The sequence below is a fragment of the Manacus vitellinus genome, unplaced genomic scaffold (assembly GCF_001715985.3).
Source record: "Manacus vitellinus isolate BGI_N305 unplaced genomic scaffold, ASM171598v3 scaffold_5_pilon, whole genome shotgun sequence".
NCBI classification, from domain to species: Eukaryota; Metazoa; Chordata; class Aves; order Passeriformes; family Pipridae; genus Manacus; species Manacus vitellinus.
The window spans coordinates 41,485,511-41,512,754 of NW_021940682.1; the positions used below are offsets into that span (position 1 = coordinate 41,485,511).

At 35.5% G+C, this 27,244-nt stretch overlaps 1 protein-coding gene across 2 annotated transcripts in view; it reads left to right on the plus strand.

Annotated features, from left to right (window-relative positions):
• Nucleotides 1-27,244, plus strand: part of FOXP2 (forkhead box P2) — a 344,924-nt gene that overhangs the window by 60,373 nt on the left and 257,307 nt on the right. Inside the window, exon 1 of one of the 2 annotated variants that reach the window (XM_018080573.1) lies at nucleotides 22,034-22,085. The exons of the other annotated variant lie outside the window; for it this stretch is intronic. The gene's annotated coding sequence lies outside the window, so the exon portion shown is untranslated. Of the gene's footprint in view, nucleotides 1-22,033; nucleotides 22,086-27,244 lie in introns of those variants that run through there. 2 annotated transcript variants of the gene reach the window in all.

A 27,244-nucleotide genomic window follows, 5' to 3' on the forward strand; every position in this document is an offset into this window, starting at 1 on the left:
TTTAAGTCATTTAGGCTTTCCCTACATGGTTTTTCAGCTCCGCTATAAAAATAAATAAAAATGTGGTTCTCTGACCAAGGTCTCTGGAACACTGGAGTTAAGTTGCACTGTATAGTTTCATTACATTAGCTGCATTAGGAGTATAATAATTAGGCTAATTTGTTTAAAAAGTGATTTTAGTCTGTATTTCTTGTAATAAATTTAAATTTTAAAAGGCAAGATTAAATAGTAAAGAATCCATGAGTTTGGATATTTCTAGTTTCTTGAAACTGGGATGATCTTTATTCCTTTGGTAACCAAGAACATTCCAGGATGTCAAGGACCATGAGTTTAAATCTTGTTTCAACTGCTTTGTGTGTTACCAGGCTGAATCTGCCTGTGAATCCATACCATTAGTGGGTGTAGTGGACTTGGCAGGCCTGCACTCACTACCTTGCTTTGCTCCAGACCTTCTCAGCTATCTTCAGTGAATCATGTACAACTATCAGGTCTTTTTAACTTAGAGAGATCAGGAAAAGGAGATAAGATGAAAGTTTAGAAAGCCAGTCACATTTATTTCAGGTTTTTCATACTTTCTATTCCAACAAAGAATTAATCTATGTATTGACTGTTGCAGTCATTCACATTTTACTTTTTCTACAGGAGTATAAAATTTTTTGAGAATATTCCCAGAATTTTCCAAATTCAAAATTTTAAGGCAATATTTTACCATATAAATTGCAAAATATGCTCAACTACACCTGTTACTAAATTTTATAGATGCAGATTTCAACAGGATACAAAAAACTTACTCATCATAATAGGGGCCCAACGGCTTCTATGTACACCACTGTTTCTGAAGTAAATATGTATTGTTTCCCTATATGCCATGTGCAGTGACTACTAAGGCATTATGAGATGCTCCATAATGTTGATATATCCATCTTAATGCATTGATGCCTCAGAAGGGCAAAAAAGATGAAGTAGTTTCAGAGGAGTTAATGATGGTGACATAAATTAGTTCTGAAACTATGTTTATAACAAGTTTTTTAAAGTTTCACCCTCTGGGAGGAAGCACAGACCTTTTTAACCTAATTCAAAGTAGTGCAAAACAAGACTGTCCTGGTATGTGTTTCACTGTGACTGTCTTTACTCACTGGGTAATAAGAAAGGAAAATTCCTTTATTCCGATTTAGCTTCACCTTCTTCTGAGGACTTAAGGTACTGGCCAGAAGGGTACAGTATGAATATGGTAAAACCAGAAAAAGAAGAAAGGTTAGCTGTAGTGATGTTGTAAATCAAAGGATATACAGCACTATACAGGGAAACTAGATATTATTGGCATCATATGCAAATTTTTGTTTGACTGTATGTTAGTATATAGTAATATATTTGCAAAACAGTGGTTTTTCCTTTCATTACCCAATGGAGAAAACAGTAAAAAAGATCAGATTTTTTGCTGTCTGTGTAGCAATGGAAATATGTCTGGATTTCTGTCACAAATTTGTAAACATCTGAATGGTGTAAATTGTACACAGTCATGTTAGATAGTTTCTTCATAGGCAGTGTCAGTATTTTGGCAAACTGTTTGGTTTGATAGAAACTGTGTAGTAGTTGAAATCTGTTGAGCCAACAAGAGAGTTTTATTTTTTAAAGGATATTTTTTCTGGAAGTTTACTACGTTCTGTACCAAATAATGCCAGAAATGCAGTAATAATGACTTGTACATCTATAATAGTTTGGCAGTATAATTTTATTGAATTCCAGTATGTCTGAAACTTAAGGCATATGAGGGAAAGTAACTGCTATTATGTTTACTCTATTATTTTCTTCTATATTTTTAAGTTAAATACAATCTATAAAAATCCTTTCTGTAAAGAAAGCCAAAATCTTTTTGGCCTTTTTAGCATTGGCCTCTATTTCTTGCAGTATGTGAAAGTGGAGAAGGAATGTTTTTGTATTCTGTGAGGAAACGGTAGTACATTCTGAATTCTAGTTCTTCAGTATGTCATTTAGAATTGATAGTTTTTTAGGGCAGGATATGGTGTCTTTGCACTGATTGAAACTTGAGATTTGGACATAAATGTAGTGATAGATATGCATAAAATAAAATTGCATTTATGAGTACATTTTTAATTATCAAAGAGAAAAATTCTGTCTGCTTTTTGTCCTCTCAATGAAGCACTTAACTGTTTAGGAATAAGATTTAAAAAACTGAATTAGAGTTGGAAAAACTGAAACCAAACAAAAATCCTTATTGGAAAAATACAAAAGCAGAGAAAAATGTTCTAGTTTTTTACTGCTGATTTAAATGGACGGTTTGGGGAAGTGTTAGTGGTACATCTGTGTTTTCTGAGTCAATTAGGCTTTAAAAAAAAAAGCTAAATAAATTCTGGTATTAATTATTTTTAAATCTATCTAACTCTTCTGTGTTGGAGAAGATTGTGCTCATTCCTGTTTCTTTCTGCTACTACAGAACTTTAAACATCATGACTCGTGCATGTGTTGTACATGGACACATTTTATATACTACTAAATATTCAGTATATATATATGTTTATTTTGCATAGGGCAAGCATCATCATATTGTTAGATTGGTACAGAAGAATATCTCATATAGTTTTCTTGCAGCTGAACTGAAATTCTCTCAAGAGTTGTATAAGGTCTCATTGCTGGTGACCATGTTGACGACCAACATGTGAAACATATGATGTTTCCATCAGCTGGGTAATGGATTGACATTAACTTTGTCTACAAAGAAGTCTAACTGTGATGCAGTAAATTTTTACTATGATTATATGTAATATAAATTATAGATTTAAACTGCACAGCTTTTCTTTTCAGTTAAACATTAAGTACAGTCTTAATGGTCTGATTTGCTGTGGAGAGCACTATTACAATAATCTACTTTTTAGAGCTCATATCAAATATGAACTTGGATCACTTAATACAAAGTTTGTGCTTTGGGATATATTTTGATGGCATCTAGGAGTGATGCCTCCACATTTGTTGGAATCAGACCTTAATGATAGTGTCTTCAGAAATGAGTTATTGCTTAAATACACTGATTGTTTTGTGGTTTCTAGGACAGAAATTTTTAAGGAAAAAATGGTTGAAATCTGATGTTTTTTCGAATAATTGTATGAAATGAGGAGAAGATGGTGTGAATCTTAATAATTTTATGATTTCTTTTTTCTGTGTGACATGAATGAGAAAAGTGAGAACTGTTAATTTTTAACTGAACTGAATTTAGGTTTCTAAATGTGGCCTGCTTGAGAACAGAGGACCATTACTGTAGTTGTCATGTAAAATGAAGTTGGAGTCTGAAGCTCCTTTTTAGCTGTCAGCTTTATTAAGGAGCTACTGGTGTGTTGAACTAGGCACACACATTATATAAGCAGTGTATGGCAGTGTCTAGGGGGAATTTTCTCTCTCTTCACTGCTGCTTTATTAGGTTTCACTCACTCATTCACTGTTGCCCTGTCTAACTGCAGCTTTCTGGCTGCAGCTCACAGCATAGTAGGTCTAATGTAGATTGACGCCTTTGCCAGAGGACTGATTGAAACTTGTGTCTCATAGTTGCTAATGCTCACTCAACCATTTTATTGAAGATAAAGTAAATAAAATAGATTGCCATATGAGAATTCTCTGAAATCAAGTGGAATAATTTGACAGGTTTAAGCCCGTGAAAAACCCAGAACATTGAAACAGATGGGAATACTATTTATGCACAATATACTAGGAAAAGGTGTCTGCTGGCTTGATGTTAAACTGTTAATGGCTTTTACCAAAATTGTAGTTGTTGAAAATATCGTAATTTCCAATGGAATTACTGTTGGTGTTTAAATTGTTGCTTCTCTCAAACAGTGGGACTTTTTTTAATATAAGAGTAATGGATATGCTGATTTTATTTTCTTAGTGCTTCTGATCTTTAAGAGACTAGTGAGTTTATTTTTTGAGAAAATAATTCTGTGAAATAATGCAAACTAGATTATTACTTTTATAGGTATTTAATAATCAGTAAGTGAAATAATTTTTAAATATTAAAATAAAGTTGCTAAAATAAGCTCTGACATTTCTAAAGGTACATTGATGCAGTAACAAAATGAGCTGCTAAAGTTGTTGCAACAAACTGCTAGAAGTAATGGTCAACAAGACCCAAATATTCTTCACAACACTTCTATTTTATAAAGAATTGCTGTCAATAAGCATTGTAGTATGTCTGTGTTATTTTTAGACATAATATATCATAATATGTGAGTAAAGACGCAACAGATGACTCGTTTTATCTGGATAACAATGAGTATTGGTCTTTTTAGTCACACTAGGGGGCTCCTTACTAGTTGGACCACTTCTTCAAAAAAGTAAGACACACCTGTATTTTAATTTAGTAAATTAATTATGTCAAATGCACTTAGAGTTTCCCATCTTGTTTGTATTTTTAAGAGCAAAAATTACTCTATTGTACTTATAATACAGAGCACTGGCACCAGGTCTTTTTTCTCTTGTTACCATACTGATGACTGTGTGTGTCTGGTCAAACTTTTAATGTTCTCAAAGCAGTTCCAGACTTAAAATTTCAACATTCAGTCTATGGTACTCTCTGTTCATTCAGTAGAATAAAAGGGTCATCAACAGTTTTGTCTTTCTGTGGGAGGGAATAAAGAAAGACACAACTCTACTACAAATCCCTGTTTTAACACTTTCATTTTCCTTTTCTAAAATGAAGTTCTTTGAAAGTCTTGTCTTTTGGAGGCAAGAGAACATTAATTTGATTAGATTTTAATTACATATGCAGAATTGCTTTGGGGTTTGTTCCCTGTTAGGAGACAAAGAATCCCTGCTCATTTCTGTGTTGCATAGTCTTTTCTCTCTCTCTTAGTTTTTTCTACTTAAGTTGGAAAGCCACTGTGCCATTACCACAGTCTTTAAAGGAAAATCTGAGACTCGTGAGTGCTCCAACATAGATTGATTTATATAGAATAAAGGCTAATTTTATCAAGAGAAACAGAAGCCTCAACAGTAGTTTACTTTGGATTTCTGTAAAACTTAAAACCAAATGTGGTTTCCCATATTTCTCAGAACAACTTATTTCTGCTGTTTTTCTCAGCATGGCCTCTTATTTGACCACATCTGAAGTAATTCTGAAAGACTGATTTGTGTTTTACTGTTTGCTGTGTTCTCCAGCAACACAGTAAAAAAATTATCTGTATTTTTGAGATGCTTTTGAAGTTACCTTATCCAGAAATCAGTCTGTGATAAATGTGATGAACTAGCTATTTTAAATCCTTATTTAAAAAAAAATAAATGTAGGCAGTACAGAAAGCAATTCAGTACAAGTAACTGCATATGGAAGAAATAACATCACATCTAATTCCTGAAAATAAATGGAATCTTGAAAATGGCATAGTAGTTTATTTGATTGCTTTGAGAGTTAGCCTCCCTAAAAAGCTGATTTTAAATGAGTTTTGTATTTCGAAGTGATGCTTGTTAACTATCTTGCAAAGTGATTTCTTTTCTTCTCTGGAAAATGCATTATGAGATCTAGCAAAGAAAGAGGTAATGATTTTTTTTTTAATGTAGGTGCTGTCATCTAGGAACTGGACAGAGATCACTGTCCCTTAGGAACTAGGTCTCAGAATTTTGAATGTAACCTGTAAAACAGCTATTTAGTGGTAATTGTTGTCAGTCACAGTCTGCAGGAGATAGGTTTTTGCTGGAGATTTGATAGGCAAAACCATGCTTACCTGCATCAGATTTTTTTTTTTAAGTTCAGATTTTCACAATTTAATTTTTGAAGAAAATTTTGCTGTTTTTTTCCAAGCTTAAGTCTTCTAGCAAAGCAAAATAGGTTATGTTTTTGGTTCATATGGTGGTTCTGGTCCTATATCCAAACATAAGCATGTAGATTTGAGTGCCTGTGTGAGGATTCATTTAATTATGACCAATCCACCAAAAGTTTTGCGGAAGAAATATAAGGTATGTAATCCTAGGCTGCAAAGTTACAACTGCTTGGTATAGTTTACACAATATATAGCGACTTCTCAAGAACCAGGTGTGGGACATGGTACATTAGTATGTACAAAATAGAAATTTAATTCTAGAATCTATATAATGTGCTTAAGTATAGTTCTATAGGTAATGACACTAATGGGAATCTTACTGTAATTTTAACTCAATGTTTTTATACTTGAAGGAGAAACTAAGTTAAATATTGTTTTAGATCTACTGCAGTACATAAAGATGTTCCGGTGCTCCTGTAGATGAATTTGTAGCCTAATATCATTCTGTCTTATTTGGGTGAAGTTATTTACTAAACATTTCAAGTTAGAGCAGGTGGATAATGTGCTATGACAAAGACATGTGACCTCTTGTCTTAAGTGTTTTGCTGCTGATTTGAAACTAATATTTATTATCTGAACAGTGCGTGCTACAATCAAGTTGGTGAATATTTACCTTTCTTCCCTTCAAGATAGAAATTTTCTTACATGGGCATTTACCATTTATTTTTACTTAGTTATCTGTTTGCCCTAAGATGAATTTTCATGAAGTAAGAGAAATCTAGTTCTCTTTTTCCATCACTTATTAAAGAATTAAAACAATATAATATATAAAATTTCCACTCAATCCAGTCAAAGGCTTTTACTTTAGTTTTAGGTGGGTGTACTTTTTCTCAAATTTTACCCTGAGATTAGCTCAGTTGTTAGAACATGGTGCTAACGTGCTAAACCCAAGGATGTGGGTTTGATCTCCATTCACTCAAGAGCTGTACTCAATGGTCATTGTGGGTCCCTTCCAACTCAGAATATTCAGTGAAATACTTACTACTTGTTAAAAAAAATATAAGTTCAGAATTTTGCAATCTTTGCATCATCATCCCTCTTCCTCTACTAAAATGGAATTTTGCTCCTAAAATCCCTTCTTCTTCTTACAAAAACAACAACAACAAACTACAAAAAAATGAACAAGACAAACTTCTGAACTCTAGAACTTCTAAACTGAAATTTTGCCAAATTTTTCTCTACTGGTTCAGTGGACTAAATGAATGACAGCATTATTATTTATTTTATTGTTAGAAATAAGGCTGAAATGTTGAACTGAATTACTGAATGAATGAATGGAAAAATATTTAAAGTTTTCTCTTAAGACAGAATCATTTTGCATTTGCCTTTTGAGCAGTAGTATTATAAGGAATGTGGAATGTAGGAAGGCAATTTGTAAATCTTTCATCTTCACTGTAGAAGTATTACTCATCATTATCGATAATCCTTTTAACTAAAGCACATAGTTATTTAATGAACAGCTACTGCAGTTCTAGGTGTCTTTTCCCTCTCTCCAAAATTCATTATTGTCCTTTCACCAGAATTTGTGTTTGCATCCTTTCTTCTTTCACTTCTGTCACTTGGAAAAGGAAACTGGAAATGAGTGTGGAAAGGATCCCCAGCTGATGCCGTTGAAAATCCATAACAGTTTAAACCATGCTTTTTGGCTCTGCAGAAAAGTTGGTCATGGTCATTTTGTATGGTCATTTTGCCAGCCCCTGAGTGGCAACAGTCAGCTCTGGCATTGGGAGGGTAACAAATAGTGGAGAAAGGAAGGAGAGGGCAAGAGCAGCCTTAATTGCTGCAGCTGTTTACTAAGTGAGCATATGTTGAGGCCCTTGAGCCTCCACAGAACATCTTCTCACAGGTCAATGCTTGAATCACATGTATAATACTCTCCTAAAATTTGATCTGAGCACCTGTTTATTTGTTTTTCTAGCAGAAGTTGTTCTATTGTGCAAATCACAGTTATATACATTCCATTATAAAGAATAATGGAATAGTCCAGTTAGTTACAGTAAAGTAACAGTTTTCCCCTGGATTTTACATGTTCAACTTGTAGAATAATGAGTAACTGGCCCTTTCTCTGTCTCTTGAAAATTTGCTGAATGCTGTACTTTTGGACAATATTAGAAATGGAGATCTGAAAAAGTATTAATGTTACTGCAATCTTATAATTTATAATCTTTTAATTTTGCAATTCAGAAATATTTTTAGTTAAAGGTATTTTAAATGTGTTTGATTTATTAGGCCTGAAAAAGCTATATATTGGATTGATTGAATGTATCTGATAGGACAGTGTTTTGGAGTTATTACAATATGAACTTGAATACCCTGTCCAATACTTAAAAGATCCCAGAAGATAGAGCATGTGATTTAATTACTTCTTTTTCATTTTGCGAATTTGACCTCTGTTCCCAACCTTGAGACAAAGAAAGACAAAGTACCGCGAGCAACTGGCAGTTGATATTATGGAGGTATCTCCCACATCTTTCTCATGTCCCATTGTAACAGCCAGTCTGCTGTATGGATGTGGAACTTGCCCAGTAAAACTCTGTCCTTTAGCTGGCAAATTTATCTGCTGCCCTACTTCTTTAGATGCCCTGTAAAAATCCTGTCTCAGATTCTGCCACAGAAACCTCTCTTTTCTGGATTAGGTCTATCTGTGCAGAAGCGCCTGGGGCAACACAGGGATATGGGCCTCAGTAGATTAATGTTGGTTTTTGGGAGTGGCTAGTTTACTCTTCTGTAAGACAGAACTGTCATATTCATATAGGCTGTTACTGGATGTGTTTAGTTATTTCGCATATTGATTGTGTATTTGTGCAGATATATATTTGTGAAAGTTGACTGAATCCATCCCAATTTGTTTCTGAAAAAGATTTTTAATGTTTTCTTATGAGCTAATAAAGATTTCTTCATTTTCTAAGAAAGTAGCTAGAGGAAAATCGTAAGACATTTTTTAATATTTGGGATTTGATTCTATTTGGGCAGTGAAGGCTGATGATAGTTTGTGTTAAGATGGAGGGATTTATTCTTTCTGGCAATGAAGGCCTTGATTTATGGTAACCCATAAGGTTATGCTGTAGTCATATGCAAATAAATACTGTCTTTTCTAGAAACCCCATATCTGACAGAGGCATTAGCTATTGAGGCAAGTGATTTTCACAGTATTGTTAGTCTGTAGTAAAAACCACCTTTTCTGCATCTTTTGATTGCCTTGGCAACTGACAAATTTACAGGCAAAATACAGAATTGTACATGAAATTACAGCTGTAGGTGACTTCTTTATTAAATATTTTGGATTTATTTCTAGTGTCAGTCATTTAAATTATTACTAAATAATATTAGATAAAATGTCCAAATTAATGTGTAAGGTGACGAACACTGTTAGTGTCTTCAAGCTATTGCAATAGGCTTACTCACTGTCTAATAAAAACTCAGTTACCTGTAACTTTTCAAGGAGATTTATTTTAATTGCTAGGTGCTTAGGTATATTTTAGATTTGCTCTATGTGCTGTTCATTTCCTTTAATCCAATAACATTGCTAGTTATTTGCACTATACTCGTGAGTGGCTACTTCTTTCTAAATTTAAAAATTAGGATTATAATAGGACTCTAGGATTAAGGAACTATTTCTCTGTGTATTCAAACTTTCTAATAATATACGAATGAAAAATATGTTGTTTAATTATTTGGTTTTGCCATGTAATATTATAGTTACTTTTAAATATGACTTTTGTATTGCTAATATATGAAAAGAATTAAAGCCAACAAAAAAATGGGTTTGATCTCATTTGACCTTTCTGACGTTCAGTCAGTTAAAAGGTTTGTAAGATGTTTAATTACCAAATGGTATGATCATTATTCATCTCCTCATTTGATATATAACGTCAAGTGAATTGCCTCCCTGGAGTGCACTGTGTTTCACAGATCAATAGATTTCTAAGAGCTTGAAGGAGAGCTTTATACATTCACAGAAAAGAAGGAAAGTATATCCTCCCTGTAAAATGGCTTATGTAGTTATTCTGTGAGCTTTACTGAGTTATTTTTTTATTTACCTCTCAGGAATACAAAATCCTGTAACATAAAGACATTAATTAAAATATTTTAAACCTCTTTATTAAAAAACCATACTTCTACCTTTCTCTATGTAATAAAATAGCTTTGAAAGTCTGTCCTGAACAGTTTCATTCACATTTATTAAAATAATTATACTTATTACAACAGATTTTTTGCTTTGACACAGCAACACATAGTATGACAAAAGGCCATCTAAATGCAATACACATGATTGTTTAAACTATTCACATTTTGGTTTTCTGCATGTTTAAATAGGTATAGTTAGTTTTAACTGATTCGGGTCGTTGTTTAATGTTTGTGGTTTGGTTTTTTTCCATTCATTTTGTCAAGGATATTCATGCACACATCAAGAGAAAATGATAAAGCCGGTCCCTAATTGACTCATTTAATACCTATGAATTTATTTTAAAATTATGATAATTTATAATTAATTGCATAAAGAATAATTACACATAGTATGCTTCACGTTTACTTGGGTTTTTCTGCATGTGTTGTACGGCTCTTATCCAATACAGATGAGCAATCTTATAAGCTCTTTGAGCAGGCCTGTCTGATCTCTTTCTGTTGATAGAAGGGTTTTCCAAAAGACTGAAAGAGGCTTCTAGGAAAGCTCAAGCACTGGTGTTTGTTGCTGGTTTTTTTCTGTAAGTTTTACATGCATGATTTGCTCTTTTGACTTACCAGCTTTCTGCTTAGAAAGTAAGAAAACAAAACTATGTTTCTCCTTTAACTTTTATTAACAAGGGTAAGCTTTTTAGCTTAAATTTATGCCTTGCTGTTTGTCCTTGCATCAGTCAGGCACTGAGGAAACTGTAGTTCAGCTAAGCAAATCTTCCCTGCTGTGGGCCAGAAGCAACATTTACTTGAAAATTTTACTCTCTTATTCATCTGTCACTTATAAGCCATCATCTACTCAAAGATTAATTTGAACTGTGAACAATATCTAAGCTTCCTTAATCCCTTGCTCTTGTCCTTTTTCTTGAGCTACTGTACTGTGACGGAAAGGCCATAATTCTGAAGCTTCTTATTCCTCAGGCCTACCTCAAGTAACTCCCATTGGGAGCCGATTGATGTTTTAGCAAGGAAATTCTTACCTGCTTCTGAGAACAACCTGGAAAAATTGTCAGGAGGCATTCACACTCTTGGATGTTCACGCAGTGGAATTCTTGTAAATGTAAAATCTAATTTGTCTGGGCTCTTTGCACCAGCGTCGTTCAAGGTCAGATGAAATTGTGTGACATACAGGAAACGTTTCTGAGATTTCCTTCCTTTCTCTGTACTCACAATATTTTTCACCAAATTAGCAAATCAAATAATACCAAATGCATTAATAATTAAGGTAAATTGTGATATATACTTAGTATCTTTTAGGACTTTATATATCAATACTCATCTCTTTTAAGACATTCTTAAAGCAGTATTCATTTGTTGGCATTTGCACTTATTTGCCCATATATTTACTACTTAGCAGTAAATAATTTCTGTCATCATTTGTTAGGTGCTGTAGATGTTGGGGTAAAGGGTTGATCAGTGACAAAGTAGAGCAACGCTCTTGAATACTATGTTCAATTTAAGAGGATGTGATGGTCTGTGAATTCAGCCAGAGGAGGGCAAAGCTGGTGAAAGGGCTGGAGAGAATGTTCTATGAGGAGTAGCCAAAGACTTTGGGCTTCTCTAGTTTGGAGAAAAGGAGGCTGAGGAGTGACCTCATTGCTCTGTACACCTTCCTGAGCAGGCGAAGGGGATAGGAAGGGGCTGATCTCTTCTGCCTCGTATCCAATGATAGGAAACTTGGGAATGCTTCAAAGATGCTTCGGGGGGATCTAATTGGACATTAGGAAGCATTTTTTTTATGGAGAGGATGGTCAGACACTGGAACAGGCCTCCTAAAGAGGTGGTGGATGCACCAAACCTGTCAGTGTTTACAATGCCCTTAATAACATTTTAGCTTTTGGGCAGCCCTGAATTGGTTGGGCAACTGGACTAGATGATTGTTGTAGGTCTCCTTCCAGCTGAATATAGTCTATGCTATGCTATCCAATAGAATCATCCACTTGATGCTATGCTGTTCTAGACAGCTGTGGTAGCAGTCACAAATTACTTATTTTCATAGTACTTTTATGAAGAGATTGAATGAGTATGAGTAGGGAAAGTGAGCTCGTTCTTTTCAGACAGTGTTCCTGAGAGGTTCTGCAGTGAAACACAGATGCTGACAAGGTTCCTAAAGCACAAGTATCTTTGTCCTGTCATCCCATAGATACAGGAAAGCAAAAACAGGAGAAAAAGGCCAGTGCACTTATGCTCTGAGTCCATCCTGTCCCTTTCTAGATACTGGAACTCAAAAGGCCTCCTAGACTTTTCATAGGGGCAAAAATGGTGTGATTTGTAATATTTCGTTTGGTCCTGTTATGAACTAAAAGAAACAGTAAGAAATGCATTGAAAAGGTCTACTTTCGAAGGACATAGTATACAGAAACATCTGCCAAATATGATTGCAAGTTTATTCTATATGATGCTATTTTGAGCTGAAAAATAGAGTTAAGGAAACTAGATATATTTATTTACACAAATTGCAATATCATAATCAATAATCTGGAGTATTACACATTAATATCTATTTTTGTAGCCATTTGAAGCATCAAGTAATGGAGTTTGCAATATGTGATTTGCATAATTAGAGTCAAGAACAAGGAAGGCCTCTGATTAAAAAGAATTCAGAATGCCATTCCTTCCCATTTCAAGGGGAAAAGAATCTTGGGAGCCCTAAAATTCCCTTAGAAATAAAGCTCAGGACCGACAGAGTGAAATCACTATAATTTGTAGTCAGAAACCTAAAAACTCACATAAAAAGTGAATTAACGGAGCCAACTTTATACAGAGAAGGTAGTTGTACACTCAAAACTCATGAAGTAAGAAGTCTTGGTTGTTTCTCCTACAGAACAATCATTTACATTTATTGACAGCTGTAGTTAGGGTGTTCTACAATAAGAGATGTAGGAAAGCTTGCACAGTAAGTAAACTTTGCAATTAAATCTGATAAGTTTTTGCTTCTTTGCAAGAAAGGATAACATACTCTGGACCCATTGGTCCTCTCCAAATAGTATCCATGTTCATTAGCTTGTTCATCCCTTGTTTTCTCTTTGGTTAAAAACTGGTTTCAGAAAATCCGTAGCCTTAGATCTGTGACTTTCCCTGTAATTTTTACTTCATTGCACCTGGAAAATATTGTCTAAAGTACACATGGTGTACCGGCATGGTGAACTTCATGTTTTGAATTTGTCACTCCTTTTCGTGCAAGTATTTGTATGCTGTTATCTTTGAGGAAATGTAATACATAAATTAAAAAAAAATTAATAATCCAGTATAGTTCAAAGCATTTGTTTATTTTACTCAGCTGGAATTGCAGGTGGATGGCATGATGGGACTAATCTATAAGTAAGTTTTCATGTAAGTCCTCACAAGAGGAGCTTGAAGCTTTCGCCCTGTCCCAGAGCTTTAATATCATTGGCATAAGTGAAACCTGATAGGATGAGACCTGTAACTGGAGTGCCCTGTTGGATGGTTGGATGGTTACAGGCTCTTCAGGAGGGATAGGCAGGGCAGAAGAGGCAGAGGGGTGACACTGTATGTAACAGAAAGATTAGAATGTATGGAGCTCACAGTTGGCAATGGCACAGTTGAGAGCCTCTGGATAAGAATCAAGGGGCAAACAAATAATGCAGGTGTCATCATGGGAGTCTGCTATAGACTTCCTAGGCAGGATGATGACGCTGACAAATTATTCTTTCAGGAACTAAGTGCTGGTCACTTTTCAAACATCAGCTCCTAAGGGCACAGGAGCAGGCAATTCCCAAATGTCAGAAGTCAAACAGGTGAGGCAGAAGATTGGCCTTGGCTGAGCAGGATCTTCTCTTGGAATTAAGGCAAAAAAAGGAAGGTGTATGCCCAGTGGAAGCAAGGTCAAGTGACATGGGAAGAATACAGAGATGCTGCTTGTGCTGTAGGGAGCAAATTCATGCACCCAAAGCTCAGCTGGAGTTGAAGCTGGTCAGAAATGTGGGGGACAATAAAGAGGTTTTTAAATACATTAATGGCAATAGGCATTATAGAAATATCATTGACCTGTTCCAGGATGAGGATGTTCATCTCACAAATGGGGACAGAGACAGGCAGAGGTATTTTAACACTTTCTTTGCCTCTCTCCTCAACACGTATGACAGACCAAGAGTGTCCTGAGCTGGAAGATCACGACTGTGAGAATGATCAATTTCCAGTCAACCCTGAAACTGTGTGGCATCTACTGTTCAAGCTGGATCCCTACAAATCTATGGGCCGTGACGGGATTCATCCCAGAATCCTTGAAGAGCTGGCTGATGTCATTGCAAAACCTCTCTTGATTTTTGAGCAGTCTTGGGAATCCAGCTGACTGGAAGCTGGTGAATGTTGTCCTAATTTTCAAGAAGAGCAGGAAGGAGGACCCTGGAAGCTACAGGCCTGTCAGTCTCACTTCAGTGCCTGGTAAAGTTATGGAGGAGATTGTTCTGGGAGGTATTGAAAAGCACCTGAAGGACAATGCAGTCATTGGTCACAGCTAGCACAGCTTCATGAGAGGAAAGTCTTGGTTATGTGTTGACTCTCTTGAAGGCAGGGAGGCCCTGCAGAGTGACCTCAACAAATCAGAGGACTGGGCAATCACCCAGTTCAACAAGGGAAGTTCAGCAAGGGAAAGTGCCAGATTCTGCACCTGGGATGGGGCAAACCTTGGAGATATGTATAGACTGGGGAATGAGAGGCTGGAAAGCAGTGCCACAGAAAGGGACCTGGGGGTCCTGCTTGATGACAAGTTGAACATGAGTCAGCAGTGCCCTGGCCAGGAGGGCCAACTGTGTCCTGGGAGGCATCAGGCAAAGCATCACCAGCCAGTCGAGGGAGGGGATTGACCTACTCTTCTCTGCACTGGTGAGGCCTCACCTTGAATATTGTGTGCAGTTTTGGGCACCATATATAGGAAAGATATTAAGCTCTTAGAGAGCATCCAAAGGAGGCCAACGAAGATGGTGAAAGGCCTTAAGGGGAAGCCATATGAAGAGTGACTGAGGTCACTTGGGCTGTTCAACCTGGAGAAGAGGAGGTCAAGGGGAGACCTCATCACGGTCTACATTTCTTCTTGAGGGGAAGAGGAGAGGCAGGCACTGATCTCTTCTCTGTGGTGCCCAGTGACACAACCTGAGGGAATGGACTGAAGTCGTGTCAGGGGAGGTTTAGGTTGGATATTAGAAAAAGGTTCTTCACCCAGAGGGTGGTTGGGCATTGGAACAGGCTCCCCAAGGAAGTGATCACAACACCAAGCCTGAAAGAGTTCAAGAAGCATTTGGGCAAGACTGTTGGGCACATGGTGTGACTCTTGGGGATGGTCCTGTGCAGGGCCAGGAGGTGGACTTAGTGATCCTTGTGGGTCCCTTCCAACTCAGCATATTCTGTGATTCTGTAGTGTTCTTCCTTTCAAAAACCAAACCAACTAACAATAAGCAACATCCCCCTGAAAAAAACCAAAACAAACACACCCCACCCCACCCCCAAACAATGAACCCAGAAAAAGCCCCCAAAACCTAAAGTAAAAAACCTAAAAGAATCCCACCAAACCAAACCCCAGAAAACCAAAAGCCATGCTCTGGAAATTATGATCATGGAAATATGACTGTGCAATCTTGTCTGCTCTAAATTGTTTTGTACTTAGGAGAACAGACATAGTTTGTGTAACCTGGTAGAGGTAGCTTTAATCTCACTGTTTTGGAAAGCAGCAAGTGTGTAGCAAGTATAAAACAATCCTAACTAGGGCCCTATAAGCTCATGGGTGACAGTGAGTGTGCTTACCTGCTGAAATGCATGTTACTATGTTTTATGGGTATCTCTACAACTGAATTAACTCACTATTTGATATACTTTCATGTCCTGAAAATGTATCCTAATTTTGCAGAAAACCTTAAGCAATATCTCTGAAACTTGGCATCCTTCATTCTTTTCATACCAGAGATATTATTTCAGAGCTACTTTATTATCTTCTTTCATGTTTATTGTGATTACCTGAGTAACTGTAGAGCACTTTTTAAGAAAAATGTTGTCTGCCTTGTATTGTCAGTGGCAGAGTCTACAGGTACTGGTATACTGTGTATCTTAACCCATAGAAGGGGACTGTGGTGCTATGAGTCAGCTTTGAACTTCTTGTGTACAGAAACCCCCTAAAGAGTGACAACCTTTATTATTACACTGCTTATCCAACTGCAATAAAAAGCAGAAGGGACTGTCATATTATCAAAATCTTCTTGCCATTACTGCTGATTTTTGATTCTTGTGTATGGGATGTTGAACTCATCCACTAGGAAATGCAGATTTATTGAAGTACTTTATGGAATTGTTCATAAAAAAATTAGATAAAAATATTCAAGATAATAATGTTCTCTCTTTCCCCCCGCCTTCCCTTTCTCCTTCCCCCAACCTCTTTATTCAATAAAATGGAACAAACAAACAAAGCAAGCTCAAAATTCTGGCAATTAAAATAAACTTACATGATGGATAAGCTACAGAAATTCTGAGATTATGGATTTTGTGATCCATGTAAACAAGAATTGCCATCTGGAATTCCTAGTTATTTGAATCTGATACATAATCTTCTGAAGTTCCAAATCTGAGGCTGCATACCAATTCTCAGTTCCTGTTCCATAGCTTTGAAAGTGTGCATGTGGGAGGTTGCAGAATATTTTTCTTTTAAGATGTAGTGCTTAATCAGTTCTTGTAATTAGTATTTTAGAACCTGATTTATTAAAATAGCATTGTGAGGTACAGTGTCTCTTTCAGGTAAGAGTTTTGAGTGTCAATCTGTTGCAACCATTTGATATAAAAAGTTAATTTAATATTTTGGAGCATGTATTTCTGTCCCAAAGTGTCAATAATTTTTATTTGGAAACATATAAAATGGAGAAGATATTGTAAATAGTCAGATCTTGGAGACACCTTCCTGTAAATGAAACATTTTTTAATAAGAGTTGGGTAACTATGTGAATATATATATATATATAAAGTAACTAAAATAATAATGTCAAATACTAAAATTGCTTTTCCAAAATTTATTAACTTTTTATTGGATTTTAGTATATGATAGTTATGTTAGGGTCTAGTTTCTCTATTTATCTTTAAATTATCTGGTTTCACTATAAAAGCAACATTGTTTCCTGCTTTTCTTCTGTGCTTGACACTCAATATTGGATTTATTCCAAGAGCACTCAGGGGTGTCATTCAATGGCAGTCACTTTCTCCTTTATAGTCATCTGGGATTCCTGCCGAGTCTAAATCTGTGGGACAGGAGGTTCAGAGAGAGTTAAGTAATTGCATATTTATTCTGGTTCTCAGGCAGGTTTTGCAGCCTGTGCTGAGTTCAGCAGAGCTATGTCTAGATGGCTCATAGCGCTTGGACTGGCTAGTTTCACATTAGCTCCAGTAAGTATATGGAAAATGTAGTTGCAGTAGTGGCTGCAGTGTACCTAAACTTCAGTCTAGGTCTTTTAAAGGGATATGAAAAACTAAGCTTGAGTTTAATGAGGCTTTCCTCTGGCTTTGAGAAAGTCTCTCTTCTATCTAACTTTCTGCCTTAGTAGAAGCGTAGCAGAAATGCCTGCAGAACAGATGCAACTAGTCTGATGTTTGATATTTCATACCTTATTCTACTGAGGTTGATTTTTTTAAAGTGACGCAGAATCACAGAATCATAGAACTGTTTGTGACAGAAGAGACCTTAAAGATCATTCAGTTCCAACTCCCCTGCCATGGGCAGGGACACCTTCCACTAGACCAGGATGCTCAAAGCCCCATCCAACCTGGCCTTGAACACTTTCAGGGCTGGGAAAATATTTACATTTTATTGCCATTCAAATCTTACAATATTTTTCCTACTGTTAATCAACCAGATTAATGACAGCTTTCTAGGATGGAATGAGTATTCAGTATTTGATTTGATGTGATAATGTGTTATGTTGTTTTTGATTAAGACGTAGGTAAAATAGTGTTGTAAGAAGCTATTAACATATAGAATGATGACTCCAGTGGTGGTAATAGGCCTAAGTCATAATTATTGACAAATAAAAGTTAAAAAAAGTATTTTATGTAGCTAGACAGTGATGCTGAGTAATTGGGTGTGGTCTCTCAACCATCTTGATCTTTCGGTGTTGGTTCTGATCCCAAGGAAGAGGGGAAAAAGTAGCAGTGAGGGGAACATGTACATGGCAACGAATAATTCTGAAGTATAAAAGGAATCATATGTGTGTGTAACAGAGAAAGGTGAATAATTATTAGCTCTCTAATAGAAAAGATGTTGTTCAGGACAGGGACACAGCAAAAGAGAGGTTCAGGAACCACAAAGGACAGAATGGAACTTGTTAATGGTGTCACAATGGAAGGAAGAAAGACACAAGGCTGGAAGAAGTCTGGTGAATAAGTGTGTAATACTTGTCTTCTGTCATTTGTGAATTAATTCAGGAAACCATATTCTAAAGTTCTGTGAAGACCATGAGTAAAATCTATGCTGAACTTTGTGTCCTGTGACATTTTTAGTGATGTTGATGATTAGACTGCTTTTATTCCATTTTATTGGAAATATATATAAAAATATATATACTAATTAAAGTGTAAGAGTTCTAGAGCAGCAGGCAATGATGCCTCAAATTATTAATATTCTTCTGTGGGTTTAGTACATATTATTCATATTAATTCATATTAATAACATATATAATAATATAATACAGTTACAGTAAATACAAGGCAGCTGTAATGCCATCGAGAAGCTTCTTAGGAGGTCATAAAGCATGAAAGCAAAGCTTTCCTTCTTTGTGTAGTTGCTAGGACATGAAGGTGAAAATATAGTCACATAGTTCAGCATTTGTGTTTTACTTGTTTTATTTTTGAATATATATACCTATATCTTGAACTCCTGTATGCCTGTATTACAGATATTGTGTATTTATCTCTGTTTTTCTGCTTCAGCAACTTCTTTCTTCCCCCCCCCCTTATTTCCATTTGGTTCTGTCTCTGAAAACCTTCATTTTAAGTCCTCAAGATGGTAGCAGGAAAAATGGAAGGAAGTGCAGTGCTGTCATGTAGTGATACGTGAAATGCATGCATAGGTGTGGGTCACATTACAGTGGTAGCTGTGATTAGGATATGTTTAATTAAATTTTACAGCTTCTAATTGATGTCTGATTTGTCAGTGAGATGCAATATTGTTACATTAGGTGGACAGTTTGATGAATGTGATCTCATTCCAAATTTTATCTGTAAATGAGCATTTGAACAAAAAGAAATTAAACTGTTGAAATTCAGTGTTAGAGATTTCTTTAGCTGTTTCTTTTTTTTCCACCTTATTTTTTCTGATTTCCAGTTGAAAAATCTTTTGTGAAAACTGTGTTTACTTACTTGAACATGTGTAGCAACTGTGAAATTTAATTCACGGTTTCACCATTCCTCATGTTACTAATGTATTTCCTATCTTTTATAATGATGTTGTGCTGCTTCTCATACAATTTAATTCTACTACATATTTAAGTTCAGTTGCTTTAGACTTAAAAAGTTACTTAAATTAGCAAAGCTGTACATCTCTTTTGTGATGCCACTGAGGATTGTGCAAATTCTTGTATCTGTAACTTTTATATTAGGAGAAACCCATTCACTAAGCAAATAAGGTGGATATGAATTTCATGTCTAGTGCAGAAGAGTAAGAGAGAAAGTTAGGTGACGTAACTAGCTTATACATTACAATAGTCCAGTGTGAATGAATGAGTTCCTCAGCAGTCTTCTTACCAATAAGTGCACCAAATGGAGACAGCTTCTGCTACTTATTTACCAGAGGCACTGACTTAAGGGGAAAAAACAATTCCATACTTGTGAATGTGTTGAATGCATTATATTAAGTCAAGAGACCAACTGTATGTGCAACAAGATTAACCAAATGCATGAATGAGTGCTGGTCACCCTTATAAGCCTGATGCTTAGGGTACATCTGACTGTAATGCTATATCAGATATTTCAGAGTGGCAGCTCCTCCATGGCAGTTGTCTTCTATGACCTAATCTTGATTTCATACTAAACACTACAATGAATGAAACAAAATGAAGATATTATATTATATAAGTTGTCCTGTAACAAGACCATGCCATTCTTTACAAGCAGCTTTTCTTCTGGTGAATCAATAAGAGGTGAGATAAGTGCACTGGAGTATTCAAAGCATGACTGAACTACTAAAAGGGGAGTTACTGCACCTAAACTGATGACAACATGGTCATAACAATTGGAAGTATTGTGCTATATTAATCCTTGATAAAACTGTATCTGAAGTATTGCAGTTAAATTAATTTGGTCTGTCATGTTCTGTTACCTAACCAATACCATGCTATAGTTTGAATTCAAAGAAGCAAGCTCTTCTTTATGTTAAGACCTATCTGAGATTTTCTAACAGAATTAATCAAAAGTTGCTAACAACAGATAATTATGATGTATTAAAATATTACATTTCTTTTTTCTTTTAGCATGCTAGTTAAAATATTCTAATTGATTAATCTTATTTTTAATAATTGGTGTAGTACTGGCCATATTTTTATCTGCTCTCCTTTTTTTGTGTTATGGCAGTTCGAGAATTCTTACTGCTAGACCTGAACACTGTATTCCTGTGTTCTTCCTGGCTTGGCCTTCCCTGCAGAAAGTGCCCTGCTGTGGAATTGTCTATTTCCTAGGTTAACATAGCCCAGATTTGCTATTTTTATCATACTTTTGTAAGGAAGCAGAACTTCTGTAAGTTGATGCAATCATACTATCTATCAGTCCCCCACAATAAATCTTGAACCTGTTGACCAACTTCAAACAAATTTGATTGAGAAGTAGAGGCCTCAAAGATGCTTATATCCATGAAAACAGATGGACTATATAACAGGAAAATGCAAAATAGTGCATCTACTGAGGAAGAAGCATTAAGAATGCCCAATGATGTTATTCAGAGGTTCTACTGCTTACAGAACTACCTGGGTTTGTTCTTATTTTGCTTCCACCCATACTAATTTATTTCTTTATTCATTCCATGTCCAATTGCCATTGTCCAATCCAAGTAGAACTACTAGCCACATGTTATTTGTTTTCTTTGAAAATGCTTCATTTAATTAATCCTGTGCAATTCGGTTGGAATCCCTGCTCCTTCAAATACAGTTTAGTTTGTGTTTTATAAAGAATGACAGCTGTCTTTTTTTTATTCTAACATTAAATCATGAAAAGGTGAGGGTTTTTTTTTCACTTAGGAGAAAGAAAAATTAGTAGGAAGATAATAGTGGACTATTTCTTTTCTGAATTTTGACTTTCATTGGCCACAGGACTAAAATATTTATGCAAATAGGTTACTTCATGACACTTCACTGGAGAACATACATGCAAAAGAAAATATGCATGAAGTTTTAAGAAAGTTTTGCGTTTATTTACATCTAACTGCCGTAATGTTAGATGTGTATGACAGTCTTGAAAAGGAAGAATTTGTTTTGAATGGTAATTTGTTCATATTTTTTCATTTTATGGAGCTTGGTGAAAAGTTATTTGTGGCAGAAATCCATTTTTGAAATGGCATTCTGCTTCCCTAAAAAGTTCCTCCAGTTCCAAAACTGTGCATATTTTGGACATATCCCTTACAATTTCAGCAACAAAGGGAACACAGGACAGAGACAACAGTCTCTGCACTAAGTAATACTAAATACAAGTCTTTAAAATACCCAGTTCATTTTCAAAACTAGTCTATCCAATGCAGTGATGAAACGTAGGTCCTGGGGAAACAAATAATGTGGCACACAATAACAAAGAATGGAGGAAAGGTCATGCAGAGGAGGTTGAAATAAAGCCATATGAAGAGCTTTACTTCAGGCATGTTCTGTTTTTTAAATGCTTTGCTTTTGCAATCTCAGCATTCTTCTAATGTAGAAGATTAATCAAAATTTTCCTTTTTAAAAAGTAATCATAGTAGCAATTCCTTCATACAGATTTACTGACCTCGTATTTATCACAATGTTGTGAAATTTAGGTCTACTCCTCAGACTTCACTGCTCCATCTAGCTAGTTGCAGCATTATGCTGTTGTTCAATGTGGCACATGAGGAACTAGAAGAAAATGAGATAAACATTGCAGGTAGGCCTAATAATTACTTGTTATGAATTATTTAATATATTTAAAATATAATATATGTATGCATTACATTTCATTCAGAAAGACCCCTAAGCACTTTAAGCTATGTTTAAAAGAAAATTGCTTTTTTCCACTTGCTTAAATGCACCCTCTGCTGGGGTAAAACACAACAGCTGTGAAGTGCAATGTGATCTGTAAGCACAAGTGTTCAGGAATTCTGTTTTATGGCTCATCTGAAATACTGCAAGCAGCCAAATTCCAAGTGTGCTTCTCTGAAAGCAAAACTGGGAATTGATTTAATGTTGATTGACAGTGGAAAATATCACCTGTATCATCTTGAACCAGTGCTGGTGTTCATGTCTTAAAACCTAATTCTACTTGTATATTCACAGGCTGAAGAGATACAATTTCTGGTAGTTTGATTTGTCTGTAGGAATTTCCATATTTTTCAGCCTGATTTATTTCTGTTAAATGAAGTTGAAAATAGCATAATGGAACTGTTTCATGTTGTGTTTGTGTTGTTCCTGTGTTGAGCTGAAAACACTTGTTTGCTTTTCAGAGAAACTGCATTTGTTGTGGTTGTTTCTGCTTTAAAAAAAAAACAACCAATGACAACTTAAACTTACCTGGAGCTTCTCCTTGCTTCTGAGAGTTGTATTAATTTCCTAAGAATCTTGCCTCAGGTGGCAATGAGTAACTAAGTATGGAGACCCAGCATCAGAGGCTTCTTCAGAGACAGAATGTAGTTTTGTGTGTTCTTTCCAATTAAGTATTATTAGAACCCCCATGGAAACCCTGCAGGTAGCATAAGGGAGTTGAAAAAGAAAGTGTTTTCCCTCTTCCTGTTGAAGAGTCCAAATAGAAGAAAGTTGGCAGTAGCTATCCATTCAATAAAAAGGCAGGTTTTGCAGACCTGAAATAAGTTCAGTGGGCAAAACAGTCTTAGGATAAGAGTGGAAGGAATGTTCCACTCCAAAATGAGTGACTTAGCAATTAAGCCCTTTTTGTTTGGTTTTTGTTTCAGACCTTTTTCTTTATTTCAATCTTTTTTCTTCTATCAGGTTTCTAGTAGTAAATACCATTCCAGAAACCAGTGCATCCCACTAAAGACCATGTGTCACTTAATCATAATACTTTATCTGAAAGACCAGTGAAATAAAGAGACTTTACAAGCAAATAGAATTTTTACTATATATTCTCTAACCATAAGGGGATTACTTGACCTCCTGTGTCTTTCGCACACATCAAACTCTATACTTAAGCTGTCTTGAAGCTTGAGTTCATCCTCCAGGGATTTTCCTTTTGTCTGTCAGTCTACAGATAGAAAAATATGTCCAGTTATATTTAGCCATATGTTGACCATCTCTGCCTTTTGATTGTGACTATTATCAAATACAAAAATATTTTCATTTACACTGACTCTGATAATGACAGCTTTTTGGTATTTTTCTAATTAACAGTCTGTGCAACTTTCTACTTGGCTTGTTAATAAGAATTCATTTAGGTATTCTTCGACCTCAGTAGAGTCATTACTAAATTATTACTTGTTTTCTTCTCCATAGAACTTTAGAGCTCCTTATGAAAGACTGTTTCATGGAGACTGATGCTTTGAGCGTCATTGTTCAGTGAGACATTTCCATGTCTCATAGACCCTGATATACATTGCTTTGTAACCTGTAACTGGAGATCTGCATGGGCATATGCATGCTGCTCCCACTTAGGGCCTTGTTTCAGCTGTCCCTACACAAAAGAACCTTTAGTTGTTCCTTACTATTGACTTCAATGACAACTGCTGAGTAAACGCCTAGTTTCTAACTATGTCAGTGAATGATGGGAGCCATTATCACCTTACAATGTAACTCTCTTTATAAGACCACCTGTGGCTCACAGGTGATGGAATATGGTGCTGCAGCTATCAGTGAACCTAATTTTAAACCACCACATATGGCTAATTTTTCTTTACTGACAGTATATCTTATTTCATCTGACATTTTGTTTGTGTTGGAAAGTTAACGTGAGTAACAATATTTCTATTTGAGAAAGCCTTGCACAGTAACTAAAGTTGTTTGTTCTTGAAGTGTGCCTTGACAAGTATGGGAAAATCTTTTTGTTCCCAGTCTCTTCATGAATTAAGGAGATGATATAACCATGTGTGCAGAACCTGGTGAAAACTGTGCTTTCTAAAATTTTCAAAACCTTAGAAAATGTCTAATCATTTGCTTGAGAAGTTCTACATTATATATTTTGACCCAATTAATTTTGATCCATCCAAGTCCAATCATTCTGTATTGCAGCAATTTAATTAGTAGTTTTGGAATCTTTCAGATTTTGTGGGTTATTCAAATAGATGGGTGCAACATGGTTAGACAAGTACTAGGCTCTGGGTTAGCCATCTACAAGTCTGCCATTTGCTTCCCGCCCAATACATTTACCTAAAGATCTCAACTCTAATAAACTAAAAAAATTACTTCTCTATTTTTTACAATTTTGAAATTTTCTATCTACTTAATTGGGAATGTGAGATATTAGAAATTCCCCTTCAAATATTTGGTGTTCATTCTGCTGTTTTGACTTCTGTATAGAACACTGAATTTCTGCAGTAGAGAAAATAAAAATACAGATAAGAAATGTAATTTTGTCTTTTTACCCAGAGGGTAGTGCAGCCTCTCCCTTAGTTCACAATTGTAGAAATACTTGTGCAGATGTTTATGTAGAATACTGTTCTCCACTGACGTTCAAAGTATTCATCTGCAGCCTAATATATCTGTCTTAAGTGAGCACCTGTTTTTGGCATCACAAAAAAAGCAGAACACAAAAACCAAGCAAATTCCTCTTTTGATCAGTGTTGAAGAGGTTACTGGGAAGGGATATGAAAATGAGCACAGTTTTGCCTCCCTTTTACAGATTTCTCAAATATCTTTGCTGATCAACCAGCAAATGCTCCACCAGATTATGATTTCCTGTAGTTAGTGCTTAATCCAGTTAGCGTTATGATTTTATCTGACTTATAGTCTTGTTTCTGTACAGCACTGTGAGTATCCTGACAGTGTTTTGTAAGGTCATATTGTTAATTCTCATGATCCAGCTCAAAACCAACATAAAAAAACTATGTAGTAAATGTTGATGTGGGTTTTATGTGTTTCGTGATGATGGGAAATAGTTACTGATTTTTGGGGGGGACCAAGTCTAAACCCTAACCATAGGAAAAAGAAGTTTTTATCACACTCAAGGAGGATAATTACCAACAAGAACCAAACAGATTTAGAATCACCCCCTATTATAGGTATTAAATACCTTGGTACAGATTGCACTGAGTTCCAGGTATCACTCGTGGTGGTAACATTCCAGTCAAATTAGTTTTCTATCCAGCCTGTCAAGGTGGAAATGTCAGGTGGGGAGACAGGCTGGTTATTGCTGGCACTAAGGAAAACATCAAGCAATTGAAGAATAAGTAACAATAGCAGTAATAAAAGCTCTCTCACTTTTTAGTGTGTTCCTCAAAAACTTCCTTGTTGGGTTGCAAACATAAAAAATGAGCTTTCCTGTGCCAAGCGTACAATTCAGTACTTACGCAGTTGCCAATGGCCTGCCTTCCAACCTGCTAAATGCAATTTGGTTTAGTTCGAACAATATATCAAATGTTACCTGTTAGTAATACATATTCGATTTAAGTAAGAGCATAACATTATTTCTCGCTATTATTTTCTTACTGCAGTATTGTTCTTATATTTCATGTTTTCAGTCTTGTATCCTGCCCTCTGAAGGTTCTCAAGGGTGGAGGGGTTTGCTTTGTTACCCTTTAACAAAAGCAGATATGTTCACCAGCTGTAATGCTGACCCATAAATGGAGTTCTGAATATATGAAACATACTTTTATAAAAATCTCTGCTTGTTCCAGACTCAAAACACTCTTGAACATAACTCATATAGGTGGCTTGCATGCATATACCATGAATTTTTGAGTCCTATATAAAGAAATCTAAATGTTTTTACATGGCTGTACATGCCCATATGCTTAAAAATAAGCACATAATAGTAACAGTTTTCTTGTGGAATTGTAGGCAGTTAAATTTTGTATGGAGTTTTAATCTTGGAGAATTCAGTTGTTGTTCCTATTCTATAAATTCTGAAACTTGATAAGCAATATCTAGCATCTGGGCTCATTTTAAAAGTTACAATTCCTGCATTTTTTTATCAACTTGCACCCATGCATCAATGAATTCACTGTAAGGGTTTAATTTTGTGTAAAGACATATTTTAAAAACCCCCACTACTACAAAGTAGTTTGAGATTTGGCAGCTGTGAGTTGTGCATTAAAGTGGGATTTCAGACTTAATAGATTACTTGTATTTCTAGATTCCAAGCAGTTGTTAAATGGTTGTCTTGAACTCTGGAAAACAGAAGAGATAAGTGGAAATACGTGTGTTTAGCATCAAGTCTGGATTTTCTAGTTTATGCTGACCACTAGGGAGAAAAATGCCTTCATTTCAATATCAAATAGATACAAAATAAAAAATAACCGTGTGTCTGATTTTATTAAAATAAAATATCTTGAAAAGTAAATATAATACGAGTTGGATTTGGCTTTGATATTGTATGCCTGTGACGATTTCACATATTAGGGTTTTTTTCCAGGTAGTCTGCCCAGTACTAATTAAAACCACTGAATTTAACTTCTGGGCTCCTTTGTAAAAATTAATCTGTTTGGATTAATATCTTGACTGTAAACTGGAAGAAATTTCAAAGACTGTGTTGGATAATTTGTGAACTTTTAATAAATGAGCTAAGAAATATTTTTACTGATCATATTCTTATTTATCCTTGCAGATTTAAAAGGTGTTTTCAATACTTAATGCATAAAAATACCTAAATTGATCTAGTTACAGCATGGCATATAATAAATTATGCTGCCATTGCGTGCTTTTCTAGGAACTGTTATTTGTATAGCAGCAACAGACTCAGTCCTTGGAAATAAAAAAAGTGAAGTAGCCTGAAAAGTATCACATGATGGCACTGTTTCCATTTCCACCTCCGATATTATGAAATAAAGCTATAATAAACTGGTATTAAAATGGTATGTAATTCCAATGTACTTTGTATAATTTATGTAAAAGAAAAATCTAAGCACTGTGGTTATTAATATAGGTATTAAAATGGATGTA